This window comes from Apium graveolens, chromosome 7 (genome assembly GCF_009905375.1).
Source record: "Apium graveolens cultivar Ventura chromosome 7, ASM990537v1, whole genome shotgun sequence".
Taxonomy (NCBI): Eukaryota; Viridiplantae; Streptophyta; class Magnoliopsida; order Apiales; family Apiaceae; genus Apium; species Apium graveolens.
Window position 1 is genome coordinate 27,897,588 of NC_133653.1, and position 17,533 is coordinate 27,915,120.

General features: G+C 38.8%; 1 non-coding gene across 1 annotated transcript; it reads right to left on the reverse strand.

The window, feature by feature from the left end:
* Window positions 1–379: 379 nt before the first annotated feature.
* LOC141676427 (small nucleolar RNA R71) lies at window positions 380–485 on the reverse strand. The gene has a single exon (XR_012557017.1). It is a non-coding gene; the product is annotated as a small nucleolar RNA R71 (small nucleolar RNA).
* Between the last annotated feature and the right edge of the window lie 17,048 nt (window positions 486–17,533).

Sequence of the window (17,533 nt, forward strand, 5' to 3'; positions counted from 1 at the left end):
AGCAGAAAATCCGAAGGGTTTGATGGACTATTCTCAGCCTAAGATTATTGACATTCAGTCAAACATCATCAGACCAGCCATCAGGGCTAACACTTTTGAGATCATGTCAAGCATGATTCAGATGATACAGAACTCAGTTCGGTTTGGAGATTCTCCTACTGAAGACTCCAACATGCACATCAGGGATTTTATTGATATCTGCGACACTTTCAAGTTCAATGATGTGACTGAAGATGCTATCAAGCTATGCTTGTTCCCATTCTCTCAGAGGGACAAGGCTAAGTGCTGGTTACACTCTCTGTCAGCAGGATCTATCACCACCTAGGAGGATCTTGCGCAAAAGTTTCTCACTAAATTCTTCGCCATGGCAAAGACTACTGCAATCAGGAATGCTCTTACCCAGTTTGCTCAGCAAACAGGGGAATCTCTGTGTGAGGCTTGTGATCGATATAAGGAGAGCTAAGAAAGTGCCCACACCATGACATGCCTGATTGGATGATTATTAATTGCTTCTACATGGATTGGGTGCTACTTCTAGACCCATGCTTGATGCAGTATCAGGAGGAGCCTTGTGGGCTAAGAGCTACGATAAAACGTATGAACTTATTGAACTGATGGCTGCTAATGAGTACCAGAATCCTTCCCAAAGACTGACTCAGGGAAAAGTCGCAGGAATTCTGGAATTGGACGCAGCTACTGCTATCCCTGCCCAACTTAAAGCTTTGACGATGAAGGTGGACACTTTGGCTAATTATGGAGTAAATCAAATCGCAAGTGTCTGTGAGCTTTATGCTAGTGCCCATGAGACTGATCAGTGCGCAATTTCTAGTGAATCAGCTCAGTTTGTGAGCAACTTCCAGCGATCACAACAACCAGCGCCAGCCACTGATCATCCCAACAACCGCAATCATCCTAATTTCAGTTGGAGCAATGCTCAGAATGCGGTTCAACAACCTTATCAGCAGTACCCAGCTAAACAATACAACCCCCCTGGGTTTCAGCAACCACAGTATGCACCTAGACAGTAACTCCAGCTGTAACAAGCCAATGAAAAATCTGAATTAGAGGAGTTGAAGCTTATGTGCAAGAGTCAAGCTGTTTCTATCAAGACCTTGGAAAATCAAATTGGTCAAATTGCCAATGCCTTGCTAAATCATCAGCCTGGTACATTACCTAGTGATACTGAAGAGCCAGGAAAGAGGGAAGCCAAGGAGCAGGTAAAGGCAATCAATTTAAGGTCTGGAAAGGTTGCGAATCCCCAAAAAACTCAAGAGTTAACTAAAGAAGTTGGTGCTGAGAAAGAAGTAGTGCAACAGGACAAAGAAGTGGAACCAAGGAAGACTACTGTTGAGCACACTCCGCCTGAGGGTAACACAGGGGAGAAATAGATATATCCTCCACCGTCTTTTCCTTAGCGGCTGTAGAAGAAAAATCTGGACAAGCAATTTGAGAAGTTTCTGGAGGTGTTCAAGAAACTTCATATCAACATACCTTTCGCCGAGGCTCTCGAGCAGATGCCTAGTTATACAAAGTTTATGAAAGGTATTCTCTCTCGGAAGGTGAAGCTAGATGATTTAGAGACGGTCGCTCTCATCGAGGAATACTGTACTGTGCTGCAACAGAAGTTGCCTCCGAAGCTTAAAGATCCAAGAAGCTTTACTTATCCATGTACTATTGGAAAAGTGTCTTTTGACAGATGCTTATGTGACTTGGGAGCTAGCATCAATCTGATGCCCTTGTCAATTTTCAAGCAGTTGGACTTACCTGATCCCAAACCGACTTATATGACCTTATAATTGGCCGACTATTCTGTTACATATCCACTGAGGTATTGTGGAGGATGTCTTGGTCAAGGTTGATAAACTCATCTTTCCTGCTGATTTTGTAATTCTTGAATTTCGAGGAGGATAAGAAGATTCCCATAATCTTGGGAAGACCCTTCCTGGCGAGTGGTCGAACCTTGATAGATGTGTAGAAGGGTGAGCTCACTAGTGCGAGTGCTGGATCAGGATGTTACGTTTAATGTGTTCAATGCTATGAAATTCCCTACTGATAATAAGGAGTACTTAAAAGTGGATTTGGTCGATTCGGTGGTCACATCGGAACTTGATCAATTGCTAAGGTTTGATGCCTTGGAAAAAGCCTTATTGGGGAATTCAAATAGTGAAGATGTACGAAGGGGAAGAATAATTGCAATATTTGAATGTTTCTCCCTGGAAAAGGAAAATTGATATGCCTTTTGAATCACTTGGAATGGAGGAATTAAATAAAGCTCCTAAATGCCTCAAGCCTTCTATTGAGGAAGCTCATACTCTTGAGCTTAAGCCTTTACCTGAACATTTGAGGTATGCATTTTTAGGTGATGCATCTACTCTGCCTATTATTATTGCATCTGACCTTTCAGGGAGTGATGAGGAAAAGCTTTTGAGGATTCTGTGAGAGTTCAAGTCGGCAATTGGATGGACTATAGCAGACATCAAGGGAATCATCCCTTCTTATTGTACGCACAAAATTCTGCTAGAGGAAGGTAGCAAACCTACAGTCGAGCAGCAAAGAAGACTTAATCCTATCATGAAGGAAGTAGTGAAGAAAGAAATTCTTAAGTGGCTAGATGCAGGGATCATCTACCCTATTTCTGGTAGTTCATGGGTAAGCCCAGGATCAATGTGTGCCGAAGAAAGAAGGAATTACTGTGGTAGCAAATGAGAAGATTGAGCTTATTCCTACAAGTACAGTCACTGGGGTGGAGAGTTTGCATGGACTACCGAAAGCTAAACAGGGCCACTAGAAATGATCACTTTCCTTTGCCCTTCATTGATCAGATGCTCGACAGGGTGGAACGGTCATGCGTACTATTGTCTTCTGGATGGATATTCGGGTTATAATCAGATTTGTATCACTCCTAGAAGATCAGGAGAAGACTACCTTCACTTGTCCATTTGGTACTTTCGCCTTCAGACGAGTTTCTTTTGGTCTGTGTGGTGCGCCAGCCATATTTTAAAGATGTATGATGTCAATTTTTTCTGACATGATTGGCCAGAATATGGAGGTGTTCATGGACGACTCCTCAGTCTTTGGCAATTCTTTTGATGAATGCTTGCAAAATTTGGGACATGTTCTTAAGAGGTTTGTTGAGACCAATCTGGTTCTCAATTGGGAGAAATGTCACTTTATGGTGCGTCAGGGCATTATTCTCGGGCACAAAGTTTCCAGTAAAGGGCTAGAGGTGGACAAGGTCAAGGTGGGGGTCATTGAGAATCTTCCTCCACCCATTTCTGTTAAGGGAATTCGCAGTTTTCTTAGTCATGCGGGTTTCTACAAGGAGTTTCATCCAGGACTTCTCAAAAATTTCAAAGCCTTTGTGCAGTCTGTTAGAGAAAGATGTTCCTTTCAAGTTTGATGATGAGTGCCTTGCAGCATTTGAGACATTGAAGAAGAATTTAATCACGGCACCGGTCATAACTGCACCTGATTAGGAATGAGCCTTTTGAGATGATGTGCGATGCAAGTGACTATGCAGTTGGAGCAGTTCTTGGAAAGAGGAAGAACAACATATTTCATGTGGTCTACTATGCTAGTAAGACCTTAAATGGTGTCTAACTGAATTATACTACTATGGAGAAAGAGCTTTTGGCTATTGTCTATGGTTTTGAGAAATTTCGATCTTATCTACTTGGGACTAAGGTGAGAGTTTTCACTGGTCACGCCGCAATTCGATATCTCGTCTCAAAAAAGGACTCGAAGCCTAGATTGATTAGATGGGTTCTTTTGCTCCAAGAATTTGAACTAGAGATCAAGGAACTGAAAATCAAGTTGCTGATCATCTTTCGCATTTAGAAAATCCTAATGCTACTTCATTGGATAAGACATTGATAAATGAGTCTTTTCCCGATGAACAATTGTTTGGAGTGCAAGAAGAAGAACCGTGGTTTGCAGACATTGTGAACTACCTTGTGAGTAATATCATGCCTCCCTACTTATCTTATGCTCAAAGAAGAAGTTTCTACATGAGGTGAAGTGGTATATGTGGGATGAGCCGTTTCTCTTTGTCCAAGGAGCTGACCAAATCATCAGGAGATGTATTCCTTACAGCGAAATGGGGGATCTTGCGAGATTGTCACTCAACGACTTATGGAGGACATTATGGTGGAGAAAAGACAACAACTCGTGTTCTTCAAGCATGTTTCTTTTGGCCGGCGTTGTTTAAAAATGCTTATCAGTTCGTTTTGAAATGTGATCGAAGTCAATGTGTGGGTAACATGTCTAAAAGGGATGAGATGCCTCTTAATGTGCTTCTCGAGGTTGAGTTCTTCGATGTTTGGGGAATTGACTTCATGGGGCCATTTGTCTCATCTTGTAACAATCAGTATATCTTATTGGCGGTTGATTACGTGTCAAAATGGGTTGAATTTAAGGTGTTGCCAATGAACGATGCGAAAGTGGTGCTTAAGTTTCTTCACAAGCAGATATATACAAGGTTTGGAACTCCAAGAGTCATAATTAGTGATGAGGGCTCGCATTTTTACAATCGCAAGTTCACTGCTATGATGAAAAGGTATAATGTGAATCATCACATTGCTACGACTTATCATCCTCAGACGAAATGGTCAGGCTAGAGGTATCTAACAGAGAGATCAAGCGCATTTTAGAGAAAGTGGTGTGTCCATTAAGGAAGGATTGGTCTTCGAAGCTTGATGAAGCTGTTTGGGCATATAGAACAGCATATAAGACTCAATTGGGAATGTCGTTGTTTCAGTTGGTTTATGATAAGGGGTGTCATTTTCCTGTGAAGCTCGAGCATAAGGCATATTGGGCTTTGAAGAAGTTGAATCTAGACTTGGATGCGGCTAAAAAGAAGAGGATGCTTCAATTGAATGAACTTGACGAGTTTCGACTTCAAGCTTATGAGAACAATAAAATGTATAAGGAGAAAGTCAAGAGGTGGCACGATAGAGGTTTGGTGTTCAAATCATTTGTGCCAGGGTAATAAGTTCTTTTGTTCAACTCTCGTCTCCGTCTTTTCCTAGAAAGTTGAAGTCAAGATGGTCAGGGTCGTTCATTGTCAAAACTGTGTTTCCACATGGAGCGGTGGAAAATTTTGAGAATGATTCGGGCCAAGCATTCAAGGTAAATGGTCAGAGGTTGAAGCATTATTATGGTGACACGGCAAAGCGCGAGGTAGTTAGTGTCATTTTGTTGTCCACTTGATCTCGAGATTCTATGTCGAGCTAACGACGTAAGAAGAGCGCTTCGTGGGAGGCAACCCAAGTATATTGTACATTAGTAGGTAGATGAAATGAACCAAGAAGAAAAGAGAAAAACACAAAAAAAAACTAGAAAAAGAAAAAATTCATGGCCAACTACAGAAGCTGGCGGCGCCCGCGCTGAACAAGCGCGCGGCCGCGCCAGTTTTTCAGTAACCAAGCGCGCTTGCGCTATTCTAGCGCGCAGCCGCGCCGGTTTTCAGAGAGTGAGCGCGCCCGCGCCGGGTCCTGTTCGAAAAAAAAATTTTTTCGGCAGTTTATTAAGGTAAAATCGGGACTTTTACTCCAAAATCAATTCCAACCCGATTTTTACTCTTCCACATCCCATAATTCCCTATCCTAATCAATTCCATTATTACCACGATTCCCATAATCAATTCCCACTTCTATTCCTTATAGAATTCATATCTCTCCACCTATAAATATATACACTTACACACATCTTCTCCACCACTTCTCAAACTCTCAAACACAAATACTCTCTAAACACTTAAGCTTTTATTCTTTCTTCTTCAATTCCGATGGCATCCAAGAGACAAAGAACACAAGTTGACAGCAGCACCACCGATTATTCATCTGCGGGTGGTATGAGGCCCAGGTTTTCTACTCCTGTGGCTGAGGAGGAGTACACGAGGCTTCTCTCGAAGCTTATTGCTAAGGAGCAAGGTTTTCTGTCATCAGGGAAGGATGTTAAGCTGTTAGAGATGATTCTCAAGATGGGCTTGGTACCTTTCTGTGAGGCTCCCGCTGCTGTGCCCATGAGTGTTGTGCGGGAGTTCTATGCAAACGCAAAGGCAGAGAAGAATGGGTTCACGGTGGTGAGAGGGAGGACTGTAGAGTACAGTGCCGATGCTATCAGGGCAGTGATTGAATAGCCTGTGAGAAAGGTGGGTCAGGACACGTGGAACGATAAGACTCCAGAGGACTTTGATTTGGATCTCATCATTGTTACTCTCTGTGTGCCTGAGACTTATTGGAAGTTCAAGAGGGGCACTACAGATTACTCCACTTTCCCGGCGTCGTGCATGAACAGGTTTGCACGAGCTTGGAACTCGTTTATTTATGCTAACATCATGCCATCTTCGCATAGTGCAAGAGATTATTGTGGAGCGTGCTCGTCTGCTGTGGAGTATTCTGCAAGATGATTACATTGACTTGGGGATGGTGATACATCAAGGGATTTTCAGATTATTGATGGGAGGTACTACAGGTGATATTCCGTATGCGTCAGTTGTGACGAAGTTGTGCATGGAGGTTGGAGTTCATTGGCCAGCACATGAGCAGCTTCAGCTTTCCAGTGCTCCTATTGAAAGTGCTACGCTGCAGAGTATGCAAGAGTGGTATGGAGGGAAGCCCCATCCTAAGGGGCTGGGTTATTCTTATGATCATCTGCCAGGCGGTGTGCCTATGGAGGCAGCTACAGCAGGAGGTTCTCAGCAAGCCCGTAGAGTAGCTTGGAGAGCCCAATATGGACAGGAGGCTGGTTCGTGACAGCAGCAGCAGCAGGAGGAGGCAGCAGAAGCAGAGATGGGAGCTGGTTTGAGTTCGACACTGTATAGGCATCTCACGAGGAGGATGGATGTGATGCACGACATCCATAGTCGGTTTACACGCAATCTCATCCAGGCACTTGGGACAGCTTTTAGAGCCACCGGTGTTGACATCCAGTGGCCATTTTTTGCTGAGGATTCAGTGTATCCGCCTCCAGACACACCTGACACTCCACCCATTGAGGGTGAGGATTCTGATTCATAGTAGGTATGCCTGATTCCTTACTTTTACCTTCACTGAGGATAGTGAATATTTTAAGTTTGGGGGTAGTAGTTGAAGGAATATAGTTTGCGTGAATCTCATATAGTATGTCACCCCAAAAATCTGGGGTCAGGGATCTCGGAGGCCATGCCATCTCAATCACTATAAACCACATACCTCGCATCATAATATATATAATCACACTTTAAGACCCCATACATATCAGACACACACACACACACTTACAGGTTATTGTCTTGGAAACGAACCATTCATTACTACAGTAGATCAACCACAAAGTGATAATTATTACAACCCAAAAGTAATTAAGTCTTACCGGGGAATAACCTTTAAGTAAAGCGGGTCCGTCGGCCAAATATACGTTTCTTATTTATTACCTTACATAAGTCATACATATAAATAAGTCGAACTAAAAATAACTGAAAACCAATCCAGCTTATTCGGACTACCTGTGGTACAATACCAAACAACCTACGGAACAGCTGGCCATTTCCTACCCGTTTCCTGGTTGTGGTTCTCATGGTAGGCATCTTGATTCACTGTTGTGTTGTGTCAATTTAAGAAAACAAGTATGAGCTATAATGCCCAGCATAAAAATGTGCAGTATGAAAATGATTGTATGATAACTCACTTAAAACATCATATATGATAATTATATTTTATTCAAAATTAGTTTTCCTTGGTGATACACACCTTCTTATGAAAACAATTCTTTAGTGGATTTTATTATTCTGTGAATACCTTAATAGTAAACCCAGCACCTAGGCTTAAGTTACGGTATTGCATCACAATTCCAATTGGAAGAATAGGACATTCACCGGAGCCACCATATACGATGATTAGTCGTACTACGGAAATAGTAACCTTTTCTACATGTAGATGGACGATTCCCTTTTATTATTGGTTATCACCCTGACCGCATTTGGGCCTTTTCTGTGTTTGTCCCTCTCAGGTACACACTTCGTGTCTATCCCTCTCAAGACACGGTTTTGCGTCCATCCCTCTCAGGTACGCATACTCCACATGTTCATCAGTATATAAGATACCTTCTCATATGGTATTAAATTGGTAGTCTCCCCAGTCCACGAAGTACTGGAGTCTACCCCTCCTTGTCCTTATAAGAATCTCATCATCAATCTGGAACTTATATTGTTCCCCAAGCATATTGCTTGTTGATAGGTACACTTGGATTTGTACGTATATATATGTACTTCCGAGAATTTTCGGAGGAAGTACTAGGGATGTGAGTTGACCGTTGTCAACATATTTGTTATATAAGGGGGAGTTTCTTTTGAAACTATAATCCATATATTTAAAATAAGTCAAGATAATATTCTCTGACTATCTGAAATTATTCGAATGATTTTCCGAAAATCAGAAAGTATTTTGAATCATGCTCTATGATTTTTAAATCATAATTAAACTATTAAATAACTAATGCTTAATAATCAAATATTAATCGTTGAATAATTAAACCTCGAATAATTATACTTTTAAAAGAATATTTGAAATAATATTCCTCAACTAATTTATGTTTAAGTGATTTAATAATCTTTAATATTTAATCGAGTCTGAAATAAATATTCACTGGAGAATACTCCTCCCATAATAAATGAATAGTAAATAAATATTTATTATTTGAATGATAAAGTATAGTTGAGGGAATATGACCTTTAGAAATCGTTTTAATAAATGTTCGAGGTGTTTGGTATTTTGTTAGTGGACGTTGAGTCCTTTTAAACCGTACTACTATGGACTTTTAATCGTCCTATAATATCACCGGGATGATCACCGGGTTTTTATCTTAAAATCCCGACCGACTCACGGTCTTATACTTATATGTCACGCTTAAATCGGAATTAAACATTCTACGATACTTACTTATCGTACAACATCGCTATATTATGCGAAAAGTTCAATTACTACGTATCATGGCAAGCATGGTATTATGCAATGATAATAAAACAATCCTTTCACAATACAACAGTAAATGGAGTTGGGTTCGTAAACTTGCCTAGGTATCTCGAGTTGGAGGATGCTCTAGGTTCCGCTCGGAAATCTATAATCATAAACACAATTCGTTTCGTTAGGTCCCGTTCTAATTTTCGGTTACCCGCACTCATGCACTAATTATTATGCACCCTCTCAACTTATATTACCCTTATTATTCCTTTATGTCCTTATTCACATCATGGTCGCTTCCTTTTTTAAAGTATCTTAAGTTCATTTTCATTTTCGTCGTCGGCTCCGTTTATGGATTTTATGGTTTCTAATCGCGTGGTCTCGGCTCCGATATTTTTATAAAATTTAAAAATCATTGTTTTCACCTAAAATTTTTATGGAAGTTAGGAAACTCAATTTACTACTCTCTGTAAAAATTTCATGATTTATGAACATTTTTGAGTCAATCCTTTATATTTTCAAAATTCGTAATTCGTAGCAGTTTTTGTCGCGTAAATCACTTTTAGTAAAACGGCCATAACTTTTAATCCGTAAATCGGAATCAAGTGATTCAAGCGCCTAAACGATAATTATAATATTTTCTATCATAATCAAGGGTAATTTTTCAAGAAACTACAGTTTTACATCTTCGGGACTTTCTGCAGAAACTTAAAGTTATGTTTTGTTCATTTTAACGAGATTACGATTACGATCGGAGTTTCGTTTATGCCTTAAATCTTTATACTACCACCAACAATCAACATATCATCATCACCACACTAAATACTCTCAAGAACATCATGTTCTTGAGGCAACAACAATCAACCTTAAATCTACTTAGCTAAATATCAAGATTACAACAATACTCCCACCAAAACTAGGTTTACAATAATATACTAAAAGGATCTTGAAATTAAATCTTAAATATGGTAGGGTCAAAGATTTATACCTTTCTTGAGAGCTTGGATGTGTTCTTGATGATGGTGAAGTCTTTGGAGTGCTTAGTATAGTTTTTGGAACCTAAAACAACCACTAAAATCAAGAAACCAAAGAAGAGTTACTATTCACACTATTCATTATCAACTTTCTTGATTTTATTTCACCCATCAAACCTTGATAAAAAGAGCTCAAAGATTTATCTTACCTTAGTTTGGTTGGTAGGAAGCTTGATAATTAATGGGAGGATTTATCCATGGCTAGAGATTGAAGTTTTGATTTTGATTTCTTGGTTGAAGATGAAAAAGCCGAATGGAATGGTTGGGAGAGAAAGAGAGAGTTTTTGGTGATGCTTCCTTGGTTGCTTCTTGGAAATGAGGCTTGTGATATCTTTTTATTTGATTGTTATTCCTTAGTATCTATCCTAGGATTTGATCTTTGTTGCCAATCTTGGAGACAAATCTAGCTAGCATTGGTAGATTACAAGCGAAGCCACTTGTTTAGCTCTTTAGCTTACTATTTAATAGCCTTGGTTGATCATCCTACACCTTAGCTCACTATTTGATAAAGTAACCATGGTTAATTTTCTACCATGGTTAGTTAGTGCGTTACGTTTATTTAATCGTTTACGCGTTCGCTCGGTCGCTTAAACATTTTCGTAATACTTCCTCGTAAACGGTTCACGACGTAATTCCTCTCGTAGTTATTCCTTATGTTTTGAATTATCATACTTGGATATAAATCCATAGGGTTTTAATTTCATAATTATATTGTGATTCCCGTAATCCTCGATGATTCGTAAATATGGTCGTTTTTCAAAGTTCGTCTTCTTCGAAAACTAATAGCGTTTACATACACTCATTTGGTACGTATAATCATAATATCAACTCCGAAACTCATTTTCTCATGCACTACATAGTGTGGGCTAAAAAGTTTTTCCCGTCCGTCAGGGTTACTATTCATTAAACATTTTACAAGGTCTCAAAAATTCGAGTTATAATAGTCTTCCCCTCTAACAAGGGTTCCGTCCCGGAATCAATTAGAAAATAAGTGGGGATATCTATTCCTCATTGCGTCTTCAAGTTCCCAAGTTGACTCCTCGACATTTTGATTCCTCCACAAGATTCTAACCAGCTTCACAATCTTGTTCCTCAGCACTTGTTCTTTTTGGTCCATTATCCTTACTGGCTGCTCGATGTAGGTCAGGTATGGTTGTAAATCTACCTGCTCGTATTCTATTACGTGTCATGCATCTGCATGGTACTTCCTTAACATGGACACATGGAACACGTTGTGCACTTGTTGCAGATTAGGAGGCAAGGCGAGCTCGTAAGCTAGAGTTCCTATTCTCCTCAAAATTTCAAAGGGTCCTATGAATCTGGGACTCAGCTTCCCCTTCTTCCCAAATCTCATCACTCCATTCCACGGAGATACCTTCAATAGCACTGGATCTCCTACTTCATATTCCCTATCCTTCCTGGTCTGGTCGGCATACTTCTTTTGTCTGTCCTGAGCTGCTACCAGTCTTTTCCTGATGAGTCCCACCATTTCCCTGGTATGTTGGACTAACTCTGGTCCTATTATCTTGTGTTCTCCAACTTCATCCCAACATAGGGGAGAGCGACACCTCCTTCCATAAAGAGCTTCATACGGAGGCATTCCTATGCTAGGGTGATAGCTATTGTTGTTAGCAAATTCGATCAGGGGTAAGTGGTCATTCCAATTTCCTTTAAAGTCGATGGCACACACTCGTAGCATATCTTCTAGGGTCTGAATAGTCCTTTCGCTCTATCCATCAGTCTGGGGGTGGTAAGCGGTACTCATGTTTAGTCAGGTGCCTACACATTCCTGGAAGCTTCTCCAAAATTGGGAATTAAACCTCGGGTCTCGATCTGACACTGGCAACAGGAACGCCGTGTCTCACTATAATTTCCTTTAAGTAAATATCCACCAGCTTGTCTACGGTGTACCTTTCATTGATTGGTAGAAAGTGTGCGGACTTGGTCAATCTATCTATGATAACCCATATGTCGTCGTGATTGGTCTTTATCCTTGGTAGGCCTGTCACAAAATCTATGGCTATATGCTCCCATTTCCATTCCGGAATTTCCAGGGGCCGTAATAGTCCACTAGGTTGCTGATGTTCAGCCTTCACTCTCTGGCATGTCAAGTACTTGCTGACCCACTCTGCTACTTCTCTCTTCATGTTAGGCCACCAATAATATTCCTTAAGGTCACGGTACATCTTCGTACTTCCTGGGTGGATTGATATCTGGAGATTTTCCCTTCGTGCAGCAGCTCGTCCTTTAACTCTTGCACATTTTCCAAATTCGGTACGCATACCTCATGACCCCCTTCTCTTCCTTCTCGCATCTCACTTCCTCACAGGTCAATGTTCCTCTTTCTTCACTCATCTTCTTTTCCTGACATACTCGTATCTTTTCAGTCAGTTCTGGCACTAACTTAATCTCAAATAATCCTTATGTTCCTTTACCGGTCGTCCTCACGTTAATTTCCATCTTCTCAAATTTTTTAATTAATTCCTCAGATGTCATTATCATTTTGAGTCTTTCCTTCCTACTAAGGGTGTCAGTCACCACATTGGCTTTACCCTGGTGATACAAAATTTCACAGTCGTAGTCCTTAATCAACTTTAACCATCTCCTATGTCTCATGTTCAGTTCCTTCTGAGTAAAAATATATTTGAGGCTCTTATGGTCTGTGTAAATCTCGCACTTCTCACCGTATAGGTAGTGTCTCCAAATATTCAGGGCAAACACTATGGCTGCTAATTCTAGTTCATGTGTCGGGTATCTGCTCTCATACTCCTTCAATTGCCGAGAGGCATACGCTATAACTTTGCTGTGCTTCATAAGCACACATTATAACACCCTCCAAATCCGGGGTATAGATTTGGGGCATTATTAACAATAATTACCAAATATACCTGCACAAGCGGAATATAAATACAATAATTACCCCGAACTATCACTACTCAGGATCTTTTAAGGGTTGAGTTTGAAAACAAGAATCATGCACTACACTTTATTACAAACCCAACTAAATAAAACTTGTCTCAAGAACTCCCTTTGTTACAAAACTTTATTCTATCTATAGTTTCACTACACAATCTTTTATTCAAACTACACAAAACTTTTATTCAACCCAACATTACTACTTATCCTGCTACACCTGATCTGGCACTTCAAAACTCTCTTCGGGAATAGGAAGGAACACTCTTGGTATAAGAGGGTCCCGCTGCTTGACTCGCTTCTTGACTATGCGGGTCCTGATGGGTTTCATTCTCTACCTTAACTGTAAAACAATAGGAGTGACAATAAAAGAAATGAGCCAAAATTGCTCAACAAGCCTGCAACAATATATATATATATATTATAAAGAGAGAGAAATAAATGAACCAATAAGCTGCTCGTTTGAACAACCATCTGTATCTGTATATGATAATAATTTGCCAATACTGGCGAGTGCCAAATGAACAAGACTGGAACAAGAACCAACATATGCACTATAACCTGCTGATCAGTCAGAATATAGTGCGGATCTATACCCAACTGCATAGACCCAACCAACATTAGGAGTACTCAGGCAACTATGGCCTATTAAATAATGGTCTGGGTAAAACCCAGTCCGTAGAGTAACCATCCAGTCCAAGGCTTAGCCTCCGGAATAATCGGAATGCTATTGATATATCCCAACACCTGGATATACCAGACTATATGTAACAAGGGTAAAGGAATTGAAATATGAACAGGGAATTCAATAAATTGGGTAAATCAAGAATTGAAATGAAATGGAACAAGTGATAATAAATGGGTAACAGTGTATATGAACAATGATTATCAAAGAGAATTGATACGATAGAAAGGAAATATAAATCACTATTCTGAATTTAGAATAGGGGAAAAATTTGCCTTGTGCGTACTTAACCTGGTTTAACTTACTGCCTTCTGGCCCTAGCTTGCTCTGCCTTGCTAACACTGAACAAATCATGGAAAGATAGGTGTTTAGATAATTTACTACATACGTGTATCTTGAATTGATATCACGCAACCTTATCAGTCTACCCATGCGTTTCTATCTGACTCGCATATATATATACATACATTTATACAGCACATCTATTCACATAATCACATAAAGCACGTAGCACGTAAAGCACATAATTAATTTCTAGATTTATAATTATTTTTAGAATCAATTCTAGGCTTATACTTGCATTACTAGTCATATCTGATTTTATTATAATTTTTCGGGATTTATTCAACTCAGTTATACCCCTATTAGGGCCTACGAACTATTAATTATCACAAGATCACTCTCTTTCGGGAGAATTTATGACTCACAATTATTTTTATTGGATTCGTCTCATTTTTCTGAGTCTAGGGGTCTTCGTTTTGCTCAAATCGGACTAACGGTTGAATTATTATGAATTAAACAAGATTTAATTAATTAATAATCAATTATAAATAATTAATTATAATTGAATAATCTTTAATTATACTTTTAAATAATTATTTAATAATTATTTTATTTTAAAATAATTAATCCCTAATTATTAGGATTAATTACAATTTACTACACTAATTTACTAATTATTAACGCTTACCCGATCAGATCGATTATTTACAAATAATCAATCGATACAATTAACTGATACGTTATTTATCGAATAACTAATAATTACTCGAATTATAAATCACTTAACAATTAATCACTCGTATAACTACGAGCTACGCACTATTCTCGGATACTACCGAACTAATATATTATTATTTAAACTTATACGATTCGTTAATCAATTAGTTATCGATATTTAATTATACGATACAAGTAATTACCGCAATATTATTCGAATAACTATTGCTCGAATAATAACTCTAATTATCGAATCACTACTCGTAATATTAACTAATTACCAAATTATTAATCAGTTTAATCCTTATTTATTAATTAATTACCTAATTATTAATTAATTACCTAATTATTAATTAATTAGATAACTAATAAATAATTAGATAAATAATTAAATAATTAAATAATTAAATTAGAATTTATAAATTAATAAAATAATTTAGAAATTAATAATACTATTTTTCAGAATTTAAAACTAATTTTTAATTAATTATTAGAATTTTTAAAACTGATTTTCTGATTTTAGAAAATATAATAAATAATTAATATATCAGAAACACAACACAGGTTTTCAGATTAGGGTTTTAGGATCAAACCCGGGTCGAAACCGGGTTGCAAACCGGGTCGAACCCGGGTCGCGAAGAACACACCCCAGCAACCCAGAATCCGAGGCCGGCGACGTTTCCCGGCGAAAATCCGGCGAGACAAAAACAACGTCCAAACACCACGGTTCCAAGCTGGTTTTGCTTCGTTCTTCACCGAAAACACCACAGGGACGTCCTCCTCTTTCCTTCGTCCTTCCTCCCCGTCGAACCAGACCGGCGAACACGAACAGCGGCGGCGTCGCCGCTTCTCCGACAACCAAGAAACGGACACCAACAGGCACGAAACCGGTGCCGTTCGACTCGCAAAACAATGATCTAACTGCTCGTAATCATCAAAACATCCAACAACAACTCAATCACAAAACCCGAATTCAAGAACTAAACCCGAAAATTACGAAATTAAAAACAAGAAATCAAACAACAAAAATGATTACATAATTGAAAACTACGAATCACAGGCTTCAAAACGAGTACTCACACGTTCGATTTGGATGCCGGAATCACGATCAAAATTGACTTTGATTCTCCTGCCCTGTTCTTCACTCAAACCCTAACCCCTTTTCTTTTTATTTTTTTTTCTGATTTTTAATAGTAATTAACTGAATAATTAATTATAAATCTGGTTTTTATATTTATGAAAATAATACCCCTAAATAAAATTAAGGGTCTAATTACACTCCTAATAAAAATATTTGGCCCCAATTTTTATAATTTTTGGGTATTAATATTGAATTTTTAAATATCCAATAAATACAAAATAAATGCTAAAAACTCCCAAAAATTATGAATATTACAAAAATGCAAAGAAAAATGATATATGATAATTTCATGATCATATAAAAATAAAAATGTGATTTTTGTGGGGTTTTTGGTACCCCGAAGGGTCCGGAAAAAGTCATTTTTCGCGAAAAAGGTCAATTGGTAAAACGTCTAGGGGTTCAGAATAGCGATACGGTATAGGGCATTTTTGGCAAAATAGGGCCAATGATTTTGTTTGAAATACGGGCTTTTAAAACATAGTTTTGAGCTGTACAGGTTTTGATATAATATATATATAACTGACGATAGAACGCTCAATAAATATCCAAAACACGTTTGGATCAAAACAACCAAACATAACACATAGCAGTTAGGGTTCAACGACTTAACACATTTAATCACATAATAATACACATAATTTATTATTATTATAATATAATACAAGCGTAATTCCTCGGTCGTTACATTCTCCCCCCCTTAACAAGATTCTGTCCTCAGAATCTAATTATGCAAATAACTGAGGATACTTTTCTAGCATTTCACTTTCAAGCTCCCAGGTTGATTCTTCAACCACTGGGTTTCTCCATAAAACTCTCACTAATGACACAGACTTATTTCTTAATACCCTCTCTTGCCTATCTAGAATTCTTATTGGCTGTTCTACATATGACAAATCTGCCTGAAGTTCTACTGGTTCATACTCTATTACATGCCTTGTATCAGGATTATACCTCTTAAGCATAGACACATGAAATACGTTGTGAATGTGCTGCATATGGGGTGGTAGAGCTAACTCGTACGCAACCTTCCCAATTTTCTTCAAAATCTCAAATGGTCCAACGTATCGTGGCTTCAATTTCCCTTTATTGCCAAATCTGGTCAATCCTTTCCATGGTGATATTTTGAGCAATACGTGTTCTCCTTCCTGATAGTCCATATCCTTCCTGGCTTGGTTTGCATATCTGCTTTGTCTGTTTTGTGCTGCCTCGATTCGTTTTCGAATAAGATTAATCTTTTCTTTTGTCTGCTGAATTAATTCTGGACCCAAAATCTTGCGTTCTCCAACTTCATCCCAATGCACGGGTGATCTGCATTTCCTCCCATATAATGCTTCATACGGTGGCATTCCAATACTGGCGTGATAGCTATTATTATAAGAAAATTCCACTAGGGGTAAATGTTCATCCCAACTGCCTTCAAAATCGATCGCACAAACTCGTAGCATGTCTTCAATCGTTTGAATTGTCCTTTCACTTTGGCCGTCAGTTTGCGGATGATAAGCTGTACTCATATTGAACTTCGTTCCTAGACATTCTTGGAATTGTCTCCAAAATCTTGAATTGAAACGAGGATCTCGATCCGATACAATTGATACTGGTACTCCATGACGCATCACAATTTCTTTGAGATACATGTGCACTAATTTGTCGAGCGAAAATCTTTCATTAATTGGTAGAAAATGTGCCGACTTCGTAAGTCTGTCAATGATTACCCATATCGCATCATGATTTGCCCTAGTCCTCGGTAGTCCTACCACAAAATCCATCGCTAGATGTTCCCATTTCCATTCTGGAATGTCTAATGGTTGCAATAACCCACTCG